The sequence below is a fragment of the Anarhichas minor genome, unplaced genomic scaffold, assembly GCF_050575085.1.
Source record: "Anarhichas minor isolate MPS153535 unplaced genomic scaffold, ASM5057508v1 ptg000068l, whole genome shotgun sequence".
NCBI lineage: Eukaryota > Metazoa > Chordata > Actinopteri > Perciformes > Anarhichadidae > Anarhichas > Anarhichas minor.
Genome location: NW_027466514.1, coordinates 431816 through 445903, shown reverse-complemented (window position 1 = coordinate 445903; position 14088 = coordinate 431816). Strand labels below are relative to the sequence as shown.

The following is a 14088-nucleotide window of genomic DNA, read 5'->3' as shown; positions in this document are numbered from 1 at the left end:
TGGTAAACAACAGTGATGGCAATGAACAAGTCGTCATGTGAGAGCACTCAAGTTCAGTCTGCGGATGCAACTGTTGGTTTCTTCCCATTGGGTTCATAAATCTAGTCTTTTTTTTCTCAACCAGTCACAAGCACAGAAGAAACCAAATTCATCTGGAGAATGTGGGCATCGATCCCACTACCTCTCGCATGCTAAGCAAGCGCTCTACCATTTGAGCTAATTCCCCTCTGCAAAAAGCATGTGGGTAGAATCGGCGTAGCTCGTCTCATCCTCCCCTCTACATAACGCTTTTCTACACTTTCCAGGCCTATGTAGACAGTTTTGGAGGTGACTTCGATCCGACTTTTGCTGTAAAAAGAGATCTACGGAGGACGAGGTGGCCGAGTGGTTAAGGCGATGGACTGCTAATGCATTGTGCTCTGCACGCGTGGGTTCGAATCCCATCCTCGTCGCACTCCACTTCACTTTAGTCTGCCATACCTACGTGGTATAAAACGTTCCATTGTCATTGGAACAATGGGCTCAGATGTGACCATTGTTCCAGCCATATAATCCCTGAAAGTCACATGTCTTCACCAAAGTTTCCAGAACACTGAACCCCTGAAAAACAGGAAAATTACAGAATATCTATTTTGTCCACTATTAAATTGGTAAACAACAGTGATGGCAATGAACAAGTCGTCATGTGAGAGCACTCAAGTTCAGTCTGCGGATGCAACTGTTGGTTTCTTCCCATTGTGTTCATAAATCTAGTCTTTTTTTTCTCAACCAGTCACAAGCACAGAAGAAACCAAATTCATCTGGAGAATGTGGGCATCGATCCCACTACCTCTCGCATGCTAAGCAAGCGCTCTACCATTTGAGCTAATTCCCCTCTGCAAAAAGCATGTGGGTAGAATCGGCGTAGCTCGTCTCCTCCTCCCCTCTACATAACGCTTTTCTACACTTTCCAGGCCTAGGTAGACAGTTTTGGAGGTGACTTCGATCCGACTTTTGCTGTAAAAAGAGATCAATGGAGGACGAGGTGGCCGAGTGGTTAAGGCGATGGACTGCTAATCCATTGTGCTCTGCACGCGTGGGTTCGAATCCCATCCTCGTCGCAGTCCACTTCACTTTAGTCTGCCATACCTACGTGGTATAAGACGCTCCATTGTCATTGGAACAATGGGCTCAGATGTGACCATTGTTCCAGCCATATAATCCCTGAAAATCACATGTCTTCAACAAAGTTTCCAGAACACTGAACCCCTGAAAAACAGGAAAATTACAGAATATCTATTTTGTCCACTATTAAATTGGTAAACAACAGTGATGGCAATGAACAAGTCGTCATGTGAGAGCACTCAAGTTCAGTCTGCGGATGCAACTGTTGGTTTCTTCCCATTGGGTTCATAAATCTAGTCTTTTTTTTCTCAAACAGTCACAAGCAAAGAAGAAACCAAATTCATCTGGAGAATGTGGGCATCGATCCCACTACCTCTCGCATGCTAAGCAAGCGCTCTACCATTTGAGCTAATTCCCCTCTGCAAAAAGCATGTGGGTAGAATCGGCGTAGCTCGTCTCCTCCTCCCCTCTACATAATGCTTTTCTACACTTTCCAGGCCTATGTAGACAGTTTTGGAGGTGACTTCGATCCGACTTTTGCTGTAAAAAGAGATCTACGGAGGACGAGGTGGCCGAGTGGTTAAGGCGATGGACTGCTAATGCATTGTGCTCTGCACGCGTGGGTTCGAATCCCATCCTCGTCGCACTCCACTTCACTTTAGTCTGCCATACCTACGTGGTATAAAACGTTCCATTGTCATTGGAACAATGGGCTCAGATGTGACCATTGTTCCAGCCATATAATCCCTGAAAGTCACATGTCTTCACCAAAGTTTCCAGAACACTGAACCCCTGAAAAACAGGAAAATTACAGAATATCTATTTTGTCCACTATTAAATTGGTAAACAACAGTGATGGCAATGAACAAGTCGTCATGTGAGAGCACTCAAGTTCAGTCTGCGGATGCAACTGTTGGTTTCTTCCCATTGTGTTCATAAATCTAGTCTTTTTTTTCTCAACCAGTCACAAGCACAGAAGAAACCAAATTCATCTGGAGAATGTGGGCATCGATCCCACTACCTCTCGCATGCTAAGCAAGCGCTCTACCATTTGAGCTAATTCCCCTCTGCAAAAAGCATGTGGGTAGAATCGGCGTAGCTCGTCTCCTCCTCCCCTCTACATAACGCTTTTCTACACTTTCCAGGCCTAGGTAGACAGTTTTGGAGGTGACTTCGATCCGACTTTTGCTGTAAAAAGAGATCAATGGAGGACGAGGTGGCCGAGTGGTTAAGGCGATGGACTGCTAATCCATTGTGCTCTGCACGCGTGGGTTCGAATCCCATCCTCGTCGCAGTCCACTTCACTTTAGTCTGCCATACCTACGTGGTATAAGACGCTCCATTGTCATTGGAACAATGGGCTCAGATGTGACCATTGTTCCAGCCATATAATCCCTGAAAATCACATGTCTTCAACAAAGTTTCCAGAACACTGAACCCCTGAAAAACAGGAAAATTACAGAATATCTATTTTGTCCACTATTAAATTGGTAAACAACAGTGATGGCAATGAACAAGTCGTCATGTGAGAGCACTCAAGTTCAGTCTGCGGATGCAACTGTTGGTTTCTTCCCATTGGGTTCATAAATCTAGTCTTTTTTTTCTCAAACAGTCACAAGCAAAGAAGAAACCAAATTCATCTGGAGAATGTGGGCATCGATCCCACTACCTCTCGCATGCTAAGCAAGCGCTCTACCATTTGAGCTAATTCCCCTCTGCAAAAAGCATGTGGGTAGAATCGGCGTAGCTCGTCTCCTCCTCCCCTCTACATAACGCTTTTCTACACTTTCCAGGCCTATGTTGACAGTTTTGGAGGTGACGTCGATCCGACTTTTGCTGTAAAAAGAGATCTACGGAGGACGAGGTGGCCGAGTGGTTAAGGCGATGGACTGCTAATCCATTGTGCTCTGCACGCGTGGGTTCGAATAACATCCTTGTCGTAGTCCACTTCACTTTAGTCTGCCATACCTACGTGGTATAAAACGTTCCATTGTCATTGGAACAATGGGCACAGATGTGACAGTTGTTCCAGCCATATAATCCCTGAAAGTCACATGTCTTCACCAAAGTTTCCAGAACACTGAACCCCTGAAAAACAGCAAAATTGCAGAATATCTATTTATATCTAGTCTTTTTTTTCTCAACCAGTCACAGCACAGAAGAAACCAAATTCATCTGGAGAATGTGGGCATCGATCCCACTACCTCTCGCATGCTAAGCAAGCGCTCTACCATTTGAGCTAATTCCCCTCTGCAAAAAGCATGTGGGTAGAATCGGCGTAGCTCGTCTCCTCCTCCCCTCTACATAACGCTTTTCTACACTTTCCAGGCCTATGTAGACAGTTTTGGAGGTGACTTCGATCCGACTTTTGCTGTAAAAAGAGATCTACGGAGGACGAGGTGGCCGAGTAGTTAAGGCGATGGACTGCTAATCCATTGTGCTCTGCACGCGTGGGTTCGAATCCCATCCTCGTCGCAGTCCACTTCACTTTAGTCTGCCATACCTACGTGGTATAAAACGTTCCATTGTCATTGGAACAATGGGCTCAGATGTGACCATTGTTCCAGCCATATAATCCCTGAAAGTCACATGTCTTCACCAAAGTTTCCAGAACACTGAACCCCTGAAAAACAGGAAAATTACAGAATATCTATTTTGTCCACTATTAAATTGGTAAACAACAGTGATGGCAATGAACAAGTCGTCATGTGAGAGCACTCAAGTTCAGTCTGCGGATGCAACTGTTGGTTTCTTCCCATTGGGTTCATAACTCTAGTCTTTTTTTTCTCAACCAGTCACAAGCACAGAAGAAACCAAATTCATCTGGAGAATGTGGGCATCGATCCCACTACCTCTCGCATGCTAAGCAAGCGCTCTACCATTTGAGCTAATTCCCCTCTGCAAAAAGCATGTGGGTAGAATCGGCGTAGCTCGTCTCCTCCTCCCCTCTACATAACGCTTTTCTACACTTTCCAGGCCTAGGTAGACAGTTTTGGAGGTGACTTCGATCCGACTTTTGCTGTAAAAAGAGATCAATGGAGGACGAGGTGGCCGAGTGGTTAAGGCGATGGACTGCTAATCCATTGTGCTCTGGTTCGAATCCCATCCTCGTCGCAGTACACTTCACTTTAGTCTGCCATACCTACGTGGTATAAAATGCTCCATTGTCATTGGAACAATGGGCTCAGATGTGACCATTGTTCCAGCCATATAATCCCTGAAAGTCACATGTCTTCACCAAAGTTTCCAGAACACTGAACCCCTGAAAAACAGGAAAATTACAGAATATCTATTTTGTCAACTATTAAGTTGGTAAACAACAGTGATGGCAATGAACAAGTCTTCATGTGTCAGCACTCAAGTTCAGTCTGCGGATGCAACTGTTGGTTTCTTCCCATTGGGTTCATAAATCTAGTCTTTTTTTTCTCAACCAGTCACAAGCACAGAAGAAACCAAATTCATCTGGAGAATGTGGGCATCGATCCCACTACCTCTCGCATGCTAAGCAAGCGCTCTACCATTTGAGCTAATTCCCCTCTGCAAAAAGCATGTGGGTAGAATCGGCGTAGCTCGTCTCCTCCTCCCCTCTACATAACGCTTTTCTACACTTTCCAGGCCTATGTAGACAGTTTTGGAGGTGACTTCGATCCGACTTTTGCTGTAAAAAGAGATCTACGGAGGACGAGGTGGCCGAGTGGTTAAGGCGATGGACTGCTAATCCATTGTGCTCTGCACGCGTGGGTTCTAATCCCATCCTTGTCGTAGTCCACTTCACTTTAGTCTGCCATACCTACGTGGTATAAAACGTTCCATTGTCATTGGAACAATGGGCTCAGATGTGACAGTTGTTCCAGCCATATAATCCCTGAAAGTCACATGTCTTCACCAAAGTTTCCAGAACACTGAACCCCTGAAAAACAGCAAAATTGCAGAATATCTATTTATATCTAGTCTTTTTTTTCTCAACCAGTCACAGCACAGAAGAAACCAAATTCATCTGGAGAATGTGGGCATCGATCCCACTACCTCTCGCATGCTAAGCAAGCGCTCTACCATTTGAGCTAATTCCCCTCTGCAAAAAGCATGTGGGTAGAATCGGCGTAGCTCGTCTCCTCCTCCCCTCTACATAACGCTTTTCTACACTTTCCAGGCCTATGTAGACAGTTTTGGAGGTGACTTCGATCCGACTTTTGCTGTAAAAAGAGATCTACGGAGGACGAGGTGGCCGAGTAGTTAAGGCGATGGACTGCTAATCCATTGTGCTCTGCACGCGTGGGTTCGAATCCCATCCTCGTCGCAGTCCACTTCACTTTAGTCTGCCATACCTACGTGGTATAAAACGTTCCATTGTCATTGGAACAATGGGCTCAGATGTGACCATTGTTCCAGCCATATAATCCCTGAAAGTCACATGTCTTCACCAAAGTTTCCAGAACACTGAACCCCTGAAAAACAGGAAAATTACAGAATATCTATTTTGTCCACTATTAAATTGGTAAACAACAGTGATGGCAATGAACAAGTCGTCATGTGAGAGCACTCAAGTTCAGTCTGCGGATGCAACTGTTGGTTTCTTCCCATTGGGTTCATAACTCTAGTCTTTTTTTTCTCAACCAGTCACAAGCACAGAAGAAACCAAATTCATCTGGAGAATGTGGGCATCGATCCCACTACCTCTCGCATGCTAAGCAAGCGCTCTACCATTTGAGCTAATTCCCCTCTGCAAAAAGCATGTGGGTAGAATCGGCGTAGCTCGTCTCCTCCTCCCCTCTACATAACGCTTTTCTACACTTTCCAGGCCTATGTAGACAGTTTTGGAGGTGACTTCGATCCGACTTTTGCTGTAAAAAGAGATCAATGGAGGACGAGGTGGCCGAGTGGTTAAGGCGATGGACTGCTAATCCATTGTGCTCTGCACGCGTGGGTTCGAATCCCATCCTCGTCGCAGTCCACTTCACTTTAGTCTGCCATACCTACGTGGTATAAGACGCTCCATTGTCATTGGAACAATGGGCTCAGATGTGACCATTGTTCCAGCCATATAATCCCTGAAAATCACATGTCTTCACCAAAGTTTCCAGAACACTGAACCCCTGAAAAACAGGAAAATTACAGAATATATATTTTGTCCACTATTAAATTGGTAAACAACAGTGATGGCAATGAACAAGTCGTCATGTGAGAGCACTCAAGTTCAGTCTGCGGATGCAACTGTTGGTTTCTTCCCATTGGGTTCATAAATCTAGTCTTTTTTTTCTCAACCAGTCACAAGCACAGAAGAAACCAAATTCATCTGGAGAATGTGGGCATCGATCCCACTACCTCTCGCATGCTAAGCAAGCGCTCTACCATTTGAGCTAATTCCCCTCTGCAAAAAGCATGTGGGTAGAATCGGCGTAGCTCGTCTCCTCCTCCCCTCTACATAACGCTTTTCTACACTTTCCAGGCCTATGTAGACAGTTTTGGAGGTGACTTCGATCCGACTTTTGCTGTAAAAAGAGATCTACGGAGGACGAGGTGGCCGAGTGGTTAAGGCGATGGACTGCTAATCCATTGTGCTCTGCACGCGTGGGTTCGAATCCCATCCTCGTCGCAGTCCACTTCACTTTAGTCTGCCATACCTACGTGGTATAAAACGCTCCATTGTCATTGGAACAATGGGCTCAGATGTGACAGTTGTTCCAGCCATATAATCCCTGAAAGTCACATGTCTTCACCAAAGTTTCCAGAACACTGAACCCCTGAAAAACAGGAAAATTACAGAATATCTATTTTGTCCACTATTAAATTGGTAAACAACAGTGATGGCAATGAACAAGTCGTCATGTGAGAGCACTCAAGTTCAGTCTGCGGATGCAACTGTTGGTTTCTTCCCATTGGGTTCATAAATCTAGTCTTTTTTTTCTCAACCAGTCACAAGCACAGAAGAAACCAAATTCATCTGGAGAATGTGGGCATCGATCCCACTACCTCTCGCATGCTAAGCAAGCGCTCTACCATTTGAGCTAATTCCCCTCTGCAAAAAGCATGTGGGTAGAATCGGCGTAGCTCGTCTCCTCCTCCCCTCTACATAACGCTTTTCTACACTTTCCAGGCCTATGTAGACAGTTTTGGAGTTGACTTCGATCCGACTTTTGCTGTAAAAAGAGATCTACGGAGGACGAGGTGGCCGAGTGGTTAAGGCGATGGACTGCTAATCCATTGTGCTCTGCACGCGTGGGTTCGAATCCCATCCTCGTCGCAGTACACTTCACTTTAGTCTGCCATACCTACGTGGTATAAAATGCTCCATTGTCATTGGAACAATGGGCTCAGATGTGACCATTGTTCCAGCCATATAATCCCTGAAAGTCACATGTCTTCACCAAAGTTTCCAGAACACTGAACCCCTGAAAAACAGGAAAATTACAGAATATATATTTTGTCCACTATTAAATTGGTAAACAACAGTGATGGCAATGAACAAGTCGTCATGTGAGAGCACTCAAGTTCAGTCTGCGGATGCAACTGTTGGTTTCTTCCCATTGGGTTCATAAATCTAGTCTTTTTTTTCTCAACCAGTCACAAGCACAGAAGAAACCAAATCCATCTGGAGAATGTGGGCATCGATCCCACTACCTCTCGCATGCTAAGCAAGCGCTCTACCATTTGAGCTAATTCCCCTCTGCAAAAAGCATGTGGGTAGAATCGGCGTAGCTCGTCTCCTCCTCCCCTCTACATAACGCTTTTCTACACTTTCCAGGCCTATGTAGACAGTTTTGGAGGTGACTTCGATCCGACTTTTGCTGTAAAAAGAGATCTACGGAGGACGAGGTGGCCGAGTGGTTAAGGCGATGGACTGCTAATCCATTGTGCTCTGCACGCGTGGGTTCGAATCCCATCCTCGTCGCAGTACACTTCACTTTAGTCTGCCATACCTACGTGGTATAAAATGCTCCATTGTCATTGGAACAATGGGCTCAGATGTGACCATTGTTCCAGCCATATAATCCCTGAAAGTCACATGTCTTCACCAAAGTTTCCAGAACACTGAACCCCTGAAAAACAGGAAAATTACAGAATATATATTTTGTCCACTATTAAATTGGTAAACAACAGTGATGGCAATGAACAAGTCGTCATGTGAGAGCACTCAAGTTCAGTCTGCAGATGCAACTGTTGGTTTCTTCCCATTGGGTTCATAAATCTAGTCTTTTTTTTCTCAACCAGTCACAAGCACAGAAGAAACCAAATTCATCTGGAGAATGTGGGCATCGATCCCACTACCTCTCGCATGCTAAGCAAGCACTCTACCATTTGAGCTAATTCCCCTCTGCAAAAAGCATGTGGGTAGAATCGGCGTAGCTCGTCTCCTCCTCCCCTCTACATAACGCTTTTCTACACTTTCCAGGCCTATGTAGACAGTTTTGGAGGTGACTTCGATCCGACTTTTGCTGTAAAAAGAGATCTACGGAGGACGAGGTGGCCGAGTGGTTAAGGCGATGGACTGCTAATCCATTGTGCTCTGCACGCGTGGGTTCGAATCCCATCCTCGTCGCAGTCCACTTCACTTTAGTCTGCCATACCTACGTGGTATAAAACGCTCCATTGTCATTGGAACAATGGGCTCAGATGTGACAGTTGTTCCAGCCATATAATCCCTGAAAGTCACATGTCTTCACCAAAGTTTCCAGAACACTGAACCCCTGAAAAACAGGAAAATTACAGAATATCTATTTTGTCCACTATTAAATTGGTAAACAACAGTGATGGCAATGAACAAGTCGTCATGTGAGAGCACTCAAGTTCAGTCTGCGGATGCAACTGTTGGTTTCTTCCCATTGGGTTCATAAATCTAGTCTTTTTTTTCTCAACCAGTCACAAGCACAGAAGAAACCAAATTCATCTGGAGAATGTGGGCATCGATCCCACTACCTCTCGCATGCTAAGCAAGCGCTCTACCATTTGAGCTAATTCCCCTCTGCAAAAAGCATGTGGGTAGAATCGGCGTAGCTCGTCTCCTCCTCCCCTCTACATAACGCTTTTCTACACTTTCCAGGCCTATGTAGACAGTTTTGGAGTTGACTTCGATCCTACTTTTGCTGTAAAAAGAGATCTACGGAGGACGAGGTGGCCGAGTGGTTAAGGCGATGGACTGCTAATCCATTGTGCTCTGCACGCGTGGGTTCGAATCCCATCCTCGTCGCAGTACACTTCACTTTAGTCTGCCATACCTACGTGGTATAAAATGCTCCATTGTCATTGGAACAATGGGCTCAGATGTGACCATTGTTCCAGCCATATAATCCCTGAAAGTCACATGTCTTCACCAAAGTTTCCAGAACACTGAACCCCTGAAAACCAGGAAAATTACAGAATATATATTTTGTCCACTATTAAATTGGTAAACAACAGTGATGGCAATGAACAAGTCGTCATGTGAGAGCACTCAAGTTCAGTCTGCGGATGCAACTGTTGGTTTCTTCCCATTGGGTTCATAAATCTAGTCTTTTTTTTCTCAACCAGTCACAAGCACAGAAGAAACCAAATTCATCTGGAGAATGTGGGCATCGATCCCACTACCTCTCGCATGCTAAGCAAGCGCTCTACCATTTGAGCTAATTCCCCTCTGCAAAAAGCATGTGGGTAGAATCGGCGTAGCTCGTCTCCTCCTCCCCTCTACATAACGCTTTTCTACACTTTCCAGGCCTATGTAGACAGTTTTGGAGTTGACTTCGATCCTACTTTTGCTGTAAAAAGAGATCTACGGAGGACGAGGTGGCCGAGTGGTTAAGGCGATGGACTGCTAATCCATTGTGCTCTGCACGCGTGGGTTCGAATCCCATCCTCGTCGCAGTACACTTCACTTTAGTCTGCCATACCTACGTGGTATAAAATGCTCCATTGTCATTGGAACAATGGGCTCAGATGTGACCATTGTTCCAGCCATATAATCCCTGAAAGTCACATGTCTTCACCAAAGTTTCCAGAACACTGAACCCCTGAAAAACAGGAAAATTACAGAATATATATTTTGTCCACTATTAAATTGGTAAACAACAGTGATGGCAATGAACAAGTCGTCATGTGAGAGCACTCAAGTTCAGTCTGCGGATGCAACTGTTGGTTTCTTCCCATTGGGTTCATAAATCTAGTCTTTTTTTTCTCAACCAGTCACAAGCACAGAAGAAACCAAATTCATCTGGAGAATGTGGGCATCGATCCCACTACCTCTCGCATGCTAAGCAAGCGCTCTACCATTTGAGCTAATTCCCCTCTGCAAAAAGCATGTGGGTAGAATCGGCGTAGCTCGTCTCCTCCTCCCCTCTACATAACGCTTTTCTACACTTTCCAGGCCTATGTAGACAGTTTTGGAGGTGACTTCGATCCGACTTTTGCTGTAAAAAGAGATCTACGGAGGACGAGGTGGCCGAGTGGTTAAGGCGATGGACTGCTAATCCATTGTGCTCTGCACGCGTGGGTTCGAATCCCATCCTCGTCGCAGTACACTTCACTTTAGTCTGCCATACCTACGTGGTATAAAATGCTCCATTGTCATTGGAACAATGGGCTCAGATGTGACCATTGTTCCAGCCATATAATCCCTGAAAGTCACATGTCTTCACCAAAGTTTCCAGAACACTGAACCCCTGAAAAACAGGAAAATTACAGAATATATATTTTGTCCACTATTAAATTGGTAAACAACAGTGATGGCAATGAACAAGTCGTCATGTGAGAGCACTCAAGTTCAGTCTGCAGATGCAACTGTTGGTTTCTTCCCATTGGGTTCATAAATCTAGTCTTTTTTTTCTCAACCAGTCACAAGCACAGAAGAAACCAAATTCATCTGGAGAATGTGGGCATCGATCCCACTACCTCTCGCATGCTAAGCAAGCACTCTACCATTTGAGCTAATTCCCCTCTGCAAAAAGCATGTGGGTAGAATCGGCGTAGCTCGTCTCCTCCTCCCCTCTACATAACGCTTTTCTACACTTTCCAGGCCTATGTAGACAGTTTTGGAGGTGACTTCGATCCGACTTTTGCTGTAAAAAGAGATCTACGGAGGACGAGGTGGCCGAGTGGTTAAGGCGATGGACTGCTAATCCATTGTGCTCTGCACGCGTGGGTTCGAATCCCATCCTCGTCGCAGTCCACTTCACTTTAGTCTGCCATACCTACGTGGTATAAAACGCTCCATTGTCATTGGAACAATGGGCTCAGATGTGACAGTTGTTCCAGCCATATAATCCCTGAAAGTCACATGTCTTCACCAAAGTTTCCAGAACACTGAACCCCTGAAAAACAGGAAAATTACAGAATATCTATTTTGTCCACTATTAAATTGGTAAACAACAGTGATGGCAATGAACAAGTCGTCATGTGAGAGCACTCAAGTTCAGTCTGCGGATGCAACTGTTGGTTTCTTCCCATTGGGTTCATAAATCTAGTCTTTTTTTTCTCAACCAGTCACAAGCACAGAAGAAACCAAATTCATCTGGAGAATGTGGGCATCGATCCCACTACCTCTCGCATGCTAAGCAAGCGCTCTACCATTTGAGCTAATTCCCCTCTGCAAAAAGCATGTGGGTAGAATCGGCGTAGCTCGTCTCCTCCTCCCCTCTACATAACGCTTTTCTACACTTTCCAGGCCTATGTAGACAGTTTTGGAGTTGACTTCGATCCTACTTTTGCTGTAAAAAGAGATCTACGGAGGACGAGGTGGCCGAGTGGTTAAGGCGATGGACTGCTAATCCATTGTGCTCTGCACGCGTGGGTTCGAATCCCATCCTCGTCGCAGTACACTTCACTTTAGTCTGCCATACCTACGTGGTATAAAATGCTCCATTGTCATTGGAACAATGGGCTCAGATGTGACCATTGTTCCAGCCATATAATCCCTGAAAGTCACATGTCTTCACCAAAGTTTCCAGAACACTGAACCCCTGAAAACCAGGAAAATTACAGAATATATATTTTGTCCACTATTAAATTGGTAAACAACAGTGATGGCAATGAACAAGTCGTCATGTGAGAGCACTCAAGTTCAGTCTGCGGATGCAACTGTTGGTTTCTTCCCATTGGGTTCATAAATCTAGTCTTTTTTTTCTCAACCAGTCACAAGCACAGAAGAAACCAAATTCATCTGGAGAATGTGGGCATCGATCCCACTACCTCTCGCATGCTAAGCAAGCGCTCTACCATTTGAGCTAATTCCCCTCTGCAAAAAGCATGTGGGTAGAATCGGCGTAGCTCGTCTCCTCCTCCCCTCTACATAACGCTTTTCTACACTTTCCAGGCCTGTGTAGACAGTTTTGGAGGTGACTTCGATCCGACTTTTGCTGTAAAAAGAGATCTACGGAGGACGAGGTGGCCGAGTGGTTAAGGCGATGGACTGCTAATCCATTGTGCTCTGCACGCGTGGGTTCGAATCCCATCCTCGTCGCAGTACACTTCACTTTAGTCTGCCATACCTACGTGGTATAAAATGCTCCATTGTCATTGGAACAATGGGCTCAGATGTGACCATTGTTCCAGCCATATAATCCCTGAAAGTCACATGTCTTCACCAAAGTTTCCAGAACACTGAACCCCTGAAAAACAGGAAAATTACAGAATATATATTTTGTCCACTATTAAATTGGTAAACAACAGTGATGGCAATGAACAAGTCGTCATGTGAGAGCACTCAAGTTCAGTCTGCGGATGCAACTGTTGGTTTCTTCCCATTGGGTTCATAAATCTAGTCTTTTTTTTCTCAACCAGTCACAAGCACAGAAGAAACCAAATTCATCTGGAGAATGTGGGCATCGATCCCACTACCTCTCGCATGCTAAGCAAGCGCTCTACCATTTGAGCTAATTCCCCTCTGCAAAAAGCATGTGGGTAGAATCGGCGTAGCTCGTCTCCTCCTCCCCTCTACATAACGCTTTTCTACACTTTCCAGGCCTATGTAGACAGTTTTGGAGGTGACTTCGATCCGACTTTTGCTGTAAAAAGAGATCTACGGAGGACGAGGTGGCCGAGTGGTTAAGGCGATGGACTGCTAATCCATTGTGCTCTGCACGCGTGGGTTCGAATCCCATCCTCGTCGCAGTACACTTCACTTTAGTCTGCCATACCTACGTGGTATAAAATGCTCCATTGTCATTGGAACAATGGGCTCAGATGTGACCATTGTTCCAGCCATATAATCCCTGAAAGTCACATGTCTTCACCAAAGTTTCCAGAACACTGAACCCCTGAAAAACAGGAAAATTACAGAATATATATTTTGTCCACTATTAAATTGGTAAACAACAGTGATGGCAATGAACAAGTCGTCATGTGAGAGCACTCAAGTTCAGTCTGCGGATGCAACTGTTGGTTTCTTCCCATTGGGTTCATAAATCTAGTCTTTTTTTTCTCAACCAGTCACAAGCACAGAAGAAACCAAATTCATCTGGAGAATGTGGGCATCGATCCCACTACCTCTCGCATGCTAAGCAAGCGCTCTACCATTTGAGCTAATTCCCCTCTGCAAAAAGCATGTGGGTAGAATCGGCGTAGCTCGTCTCCTCCTCCCCTCTACATAACGCTTTTCTACACTTTCCAGGCCTGTGTAGACAGTTTTGGAGGTGACTTCGATCCGACTTTTGCTGTAAAAAGAGATCTACGGAGGACGAGGTGGCCGAGTGGTTAAGGCGATGGACTGCTAATCCATTGTGCTCTGCACGCGTGGGTTCGAATCCCATCCTCGTCGCAGTACACTTCACTTTAGTCTGCCATACCTACGTGGTATAAAATGCTCCATTGTCATTGGAACAATGGGCTCAGATGTGACCATTGTTCCAGCCATATAATCCCTGAAAGTCACATGTCTTCACCAAAGTTTCCAGAACACTGAACCCCTGAAAAACAGGAAAATTACAGAATATATATTTTGTCCACTATTAAATTGGTAAACAACAGTGATGGCAATGAACAAGTCGTCATGTGAGAGCACTCAAGTTCAGTCTGCGGATG

At 45.1% G+C, this 14088-nt stretch overlaps 22 non-coding genes across 22 annotated transcripts; all 22 read left to right on the top strand.

Moving 5' to 3' along the window:
- Positions 1-370: 370 nt before the first annotated feature.
- On the top strand, positions 371-452 carry trnas-gcu (transfer RNA serine (anticodon GCU)). The gene has a single exon. It is a non-coding gene; the product is annotated as a tRNA-Ser (tRNA).
- Positions 453-1018: 566 nt separating this feature from the next.
- Positions 1019-1100, top strand: trnas-gcu (transfer RNA serine (anticodon GCU)). Its single transcript has one exon. It is a non-coding gene; the product is annotated as a tRNA-Ser (tRNA).
- Positions 1101-1666: 566 nt separating this feature from the next.
- Positions 1667-1748, top strand: trnas-gcu (transfer RNA serine (anticodon GCU)). Its single transcript has one exon. It is a non-coding gene; the product is annotated as a tRNA-Ser (tRNA).
- A 566-nt stretch (positions 1749-2314) lies between these two features.
- Positions 2315-2396, top strand: trnas-gcu (transfer RNA serine (anticodon GCU)). Its single transcript has one exon. It is a non-coding gene; the product is annotated as a tRNA-Ser (tRNA).
- Positions 2397-2962: 566 nt separating this feature from the next.
- On the top strand, positions 2963-3044 carry trnas-gcu (transfer RNA serine (anticodon GCU)). The gene has a single exon. It is a non-coding gene; the product is annotated as a tRNA-Ser (tRNA).
- Positions 3045-3497: 453 nt separating this feature from the next.
- trnas-gcu (transfer RNA serine (anticodon GCU)) lies at positions 3498-3579 on the top strand. Its single transcript has one exon. It is a non-coding gene; the product is annotated as a tRNA-Ser (tRNA).
- Positions 3580-4145: 566 nt separating this feature from the next.
- Positions 4146-4218, top strand: trnas-gcu (transfer RNA serine (anticodon GCU)). Its single transcript has one exon. It is a non-coding gene; the product is annotated as a tRNA-Ser (tRNA).
- A 566-nt stretch (positions 4219-4784) lies between these two features.
- trnas-gcu (transfer RNA serine (anticodon GCU)) lies at positions 4785-4866 on the top strand. Its single transcript has one exon. It is a non-coding gene; the product is annotated as a tRNA-Ser (tRNA).
- A 453-nt stretch (positions 4867-5319) lies between these two features.
- trnas-gcu (transfer RNA serine (anticodon GCU)) lies at positions 5320-5401 on the top strand. The gene has a single exon. It is a non-coding gene; the product is annotated as a tRNA-Ser (tRNA).
- A 566-nt stretch (positions 5402-5967) lies between these two features.
- On the top strand, positions 5968-6049 carry trnas-gcu (transfer RNA serine (anticodon GCU)). Its single transcript has one exon. It is a non-coding gene; the product is annotated as a tRNA-Ser (tRNA).
- Positions 6050-6615: 566 nt separating this feature from the next.
- On the top strand, positions 6616-6697 carry trnas-gcu (transfer RNA serine (anticodon GCU)). Its single transcript has one exon. It is a non-coding gene; the product is annotated as a tRNA-Ser (tRNA).
- A 566-nt stretch (positions 6698-7263) lies between these two features.
- trnas-gcu (transfer RNA serine (anticodon GCU)) lies at positions 7264-7345 on the top strand. Its single transcript has one exon. It is a non-coding gene; the product is annotated as a tRNA-Ser (tRNA).
- Positions 7346-7911: 566 nt separating this feature from the next.
- On the top strand, positions 7912-7993 carry trnas-gcu (transfer RNA serine (anticodon GCU)). The gene has a single exon. It is a non-coding gene; the product is annotated as a tRNA-Ser (tRNA).
- A 566-nt stretch (positions 7994-8559) lies between these two features.
- Positions 8560-8641, top strand: trnas-gcu (transfer RNA serine (anticodon GCU)). Its single transcript has one exon. It is a non-coding gene; the product is annotated as a tRNA-Ser (tRNA).
- Positions 8642-9207: 566 nt separating this feature from the next.
- trnas-gcu (transfer RNA serine (anticodon GCU)) lies at positions 9208-9289 on the top strand. Its single transcript has one exon. It is a non-coding gene; the product is annotated as a tRNA-Ser (tRNA).
- A 566-nt stretch (positions 9290-9855) lies between these two features.
- Positions 9856-9937, top strand: trnas-gcu (transfer RNA serine (anticodon GCU)). Its single transcript has one exon. It is a non-coding gene; the product is annotated as a tRNA-Ser (tRNA).
- A 566-nt stretch (positions 9938-10503) lies between these two features.
- trnas-gcu (transfer RNA serine (anticodon GCU)) lies at positions 10504-10585 on the top strand. The gene has a single exon. It is a non-coding gene; the product is annotated as a tRNA-Ser (tRNA).
- Positions 10586-11151: 566 nt separating this feature from the next.
- Positions 11152-11233, top strand: trnas-gcu (transfer RNA serine (anticodon GCU)). Its single transcript has one exon. It is a non-coding gene; the product is annotated as a tRNA-Ser (tRNA).
- Positions 11234-11799: 566 nt separating this feature from the next.
- On the top strand, positions 11800-11881 carry trnas-gcu (transfer RNA serine (anticodon GCU)). Its single transcript has one exon. It is a non-coding gene; the product is annotated as a tRNA-Ser (tRNA).
- A 566-nt stretch (positions 11882-12447) lies between these two features.
- trnas-gcu (transfer RNA serine (anticodon GCU)) lies at positions 12448-12529 on the top strand. The gene has a single exon. It is a non-coding gene; the product is annotated as a tRNA-Ser (tRNA).
- A 566-nt stretch (positions 12530-13095) lies between these two features.
- trnas-gcu (transfer RNA serine (anticodon GCU)) lies at positions 13096-13177 on the top strand. Its single transcript has one exon. It is a non-coding gene; the product is annotated as a tRNA-Ser (tRNA).
- A 566-nt stretch (positions 13178-13743) lies between these two features.
- On the top strand, positions 13744-13825 carry trnas-gcu (transfer RNA serine (anticodon GCU)). Its single transcript has one exon. It is a non-coding gene; the product is annotated as a tRNA-Ser (tRNA).
- The last annotated feature ends 263 nt before the right edge of the window (positions 13826-14088 follow it).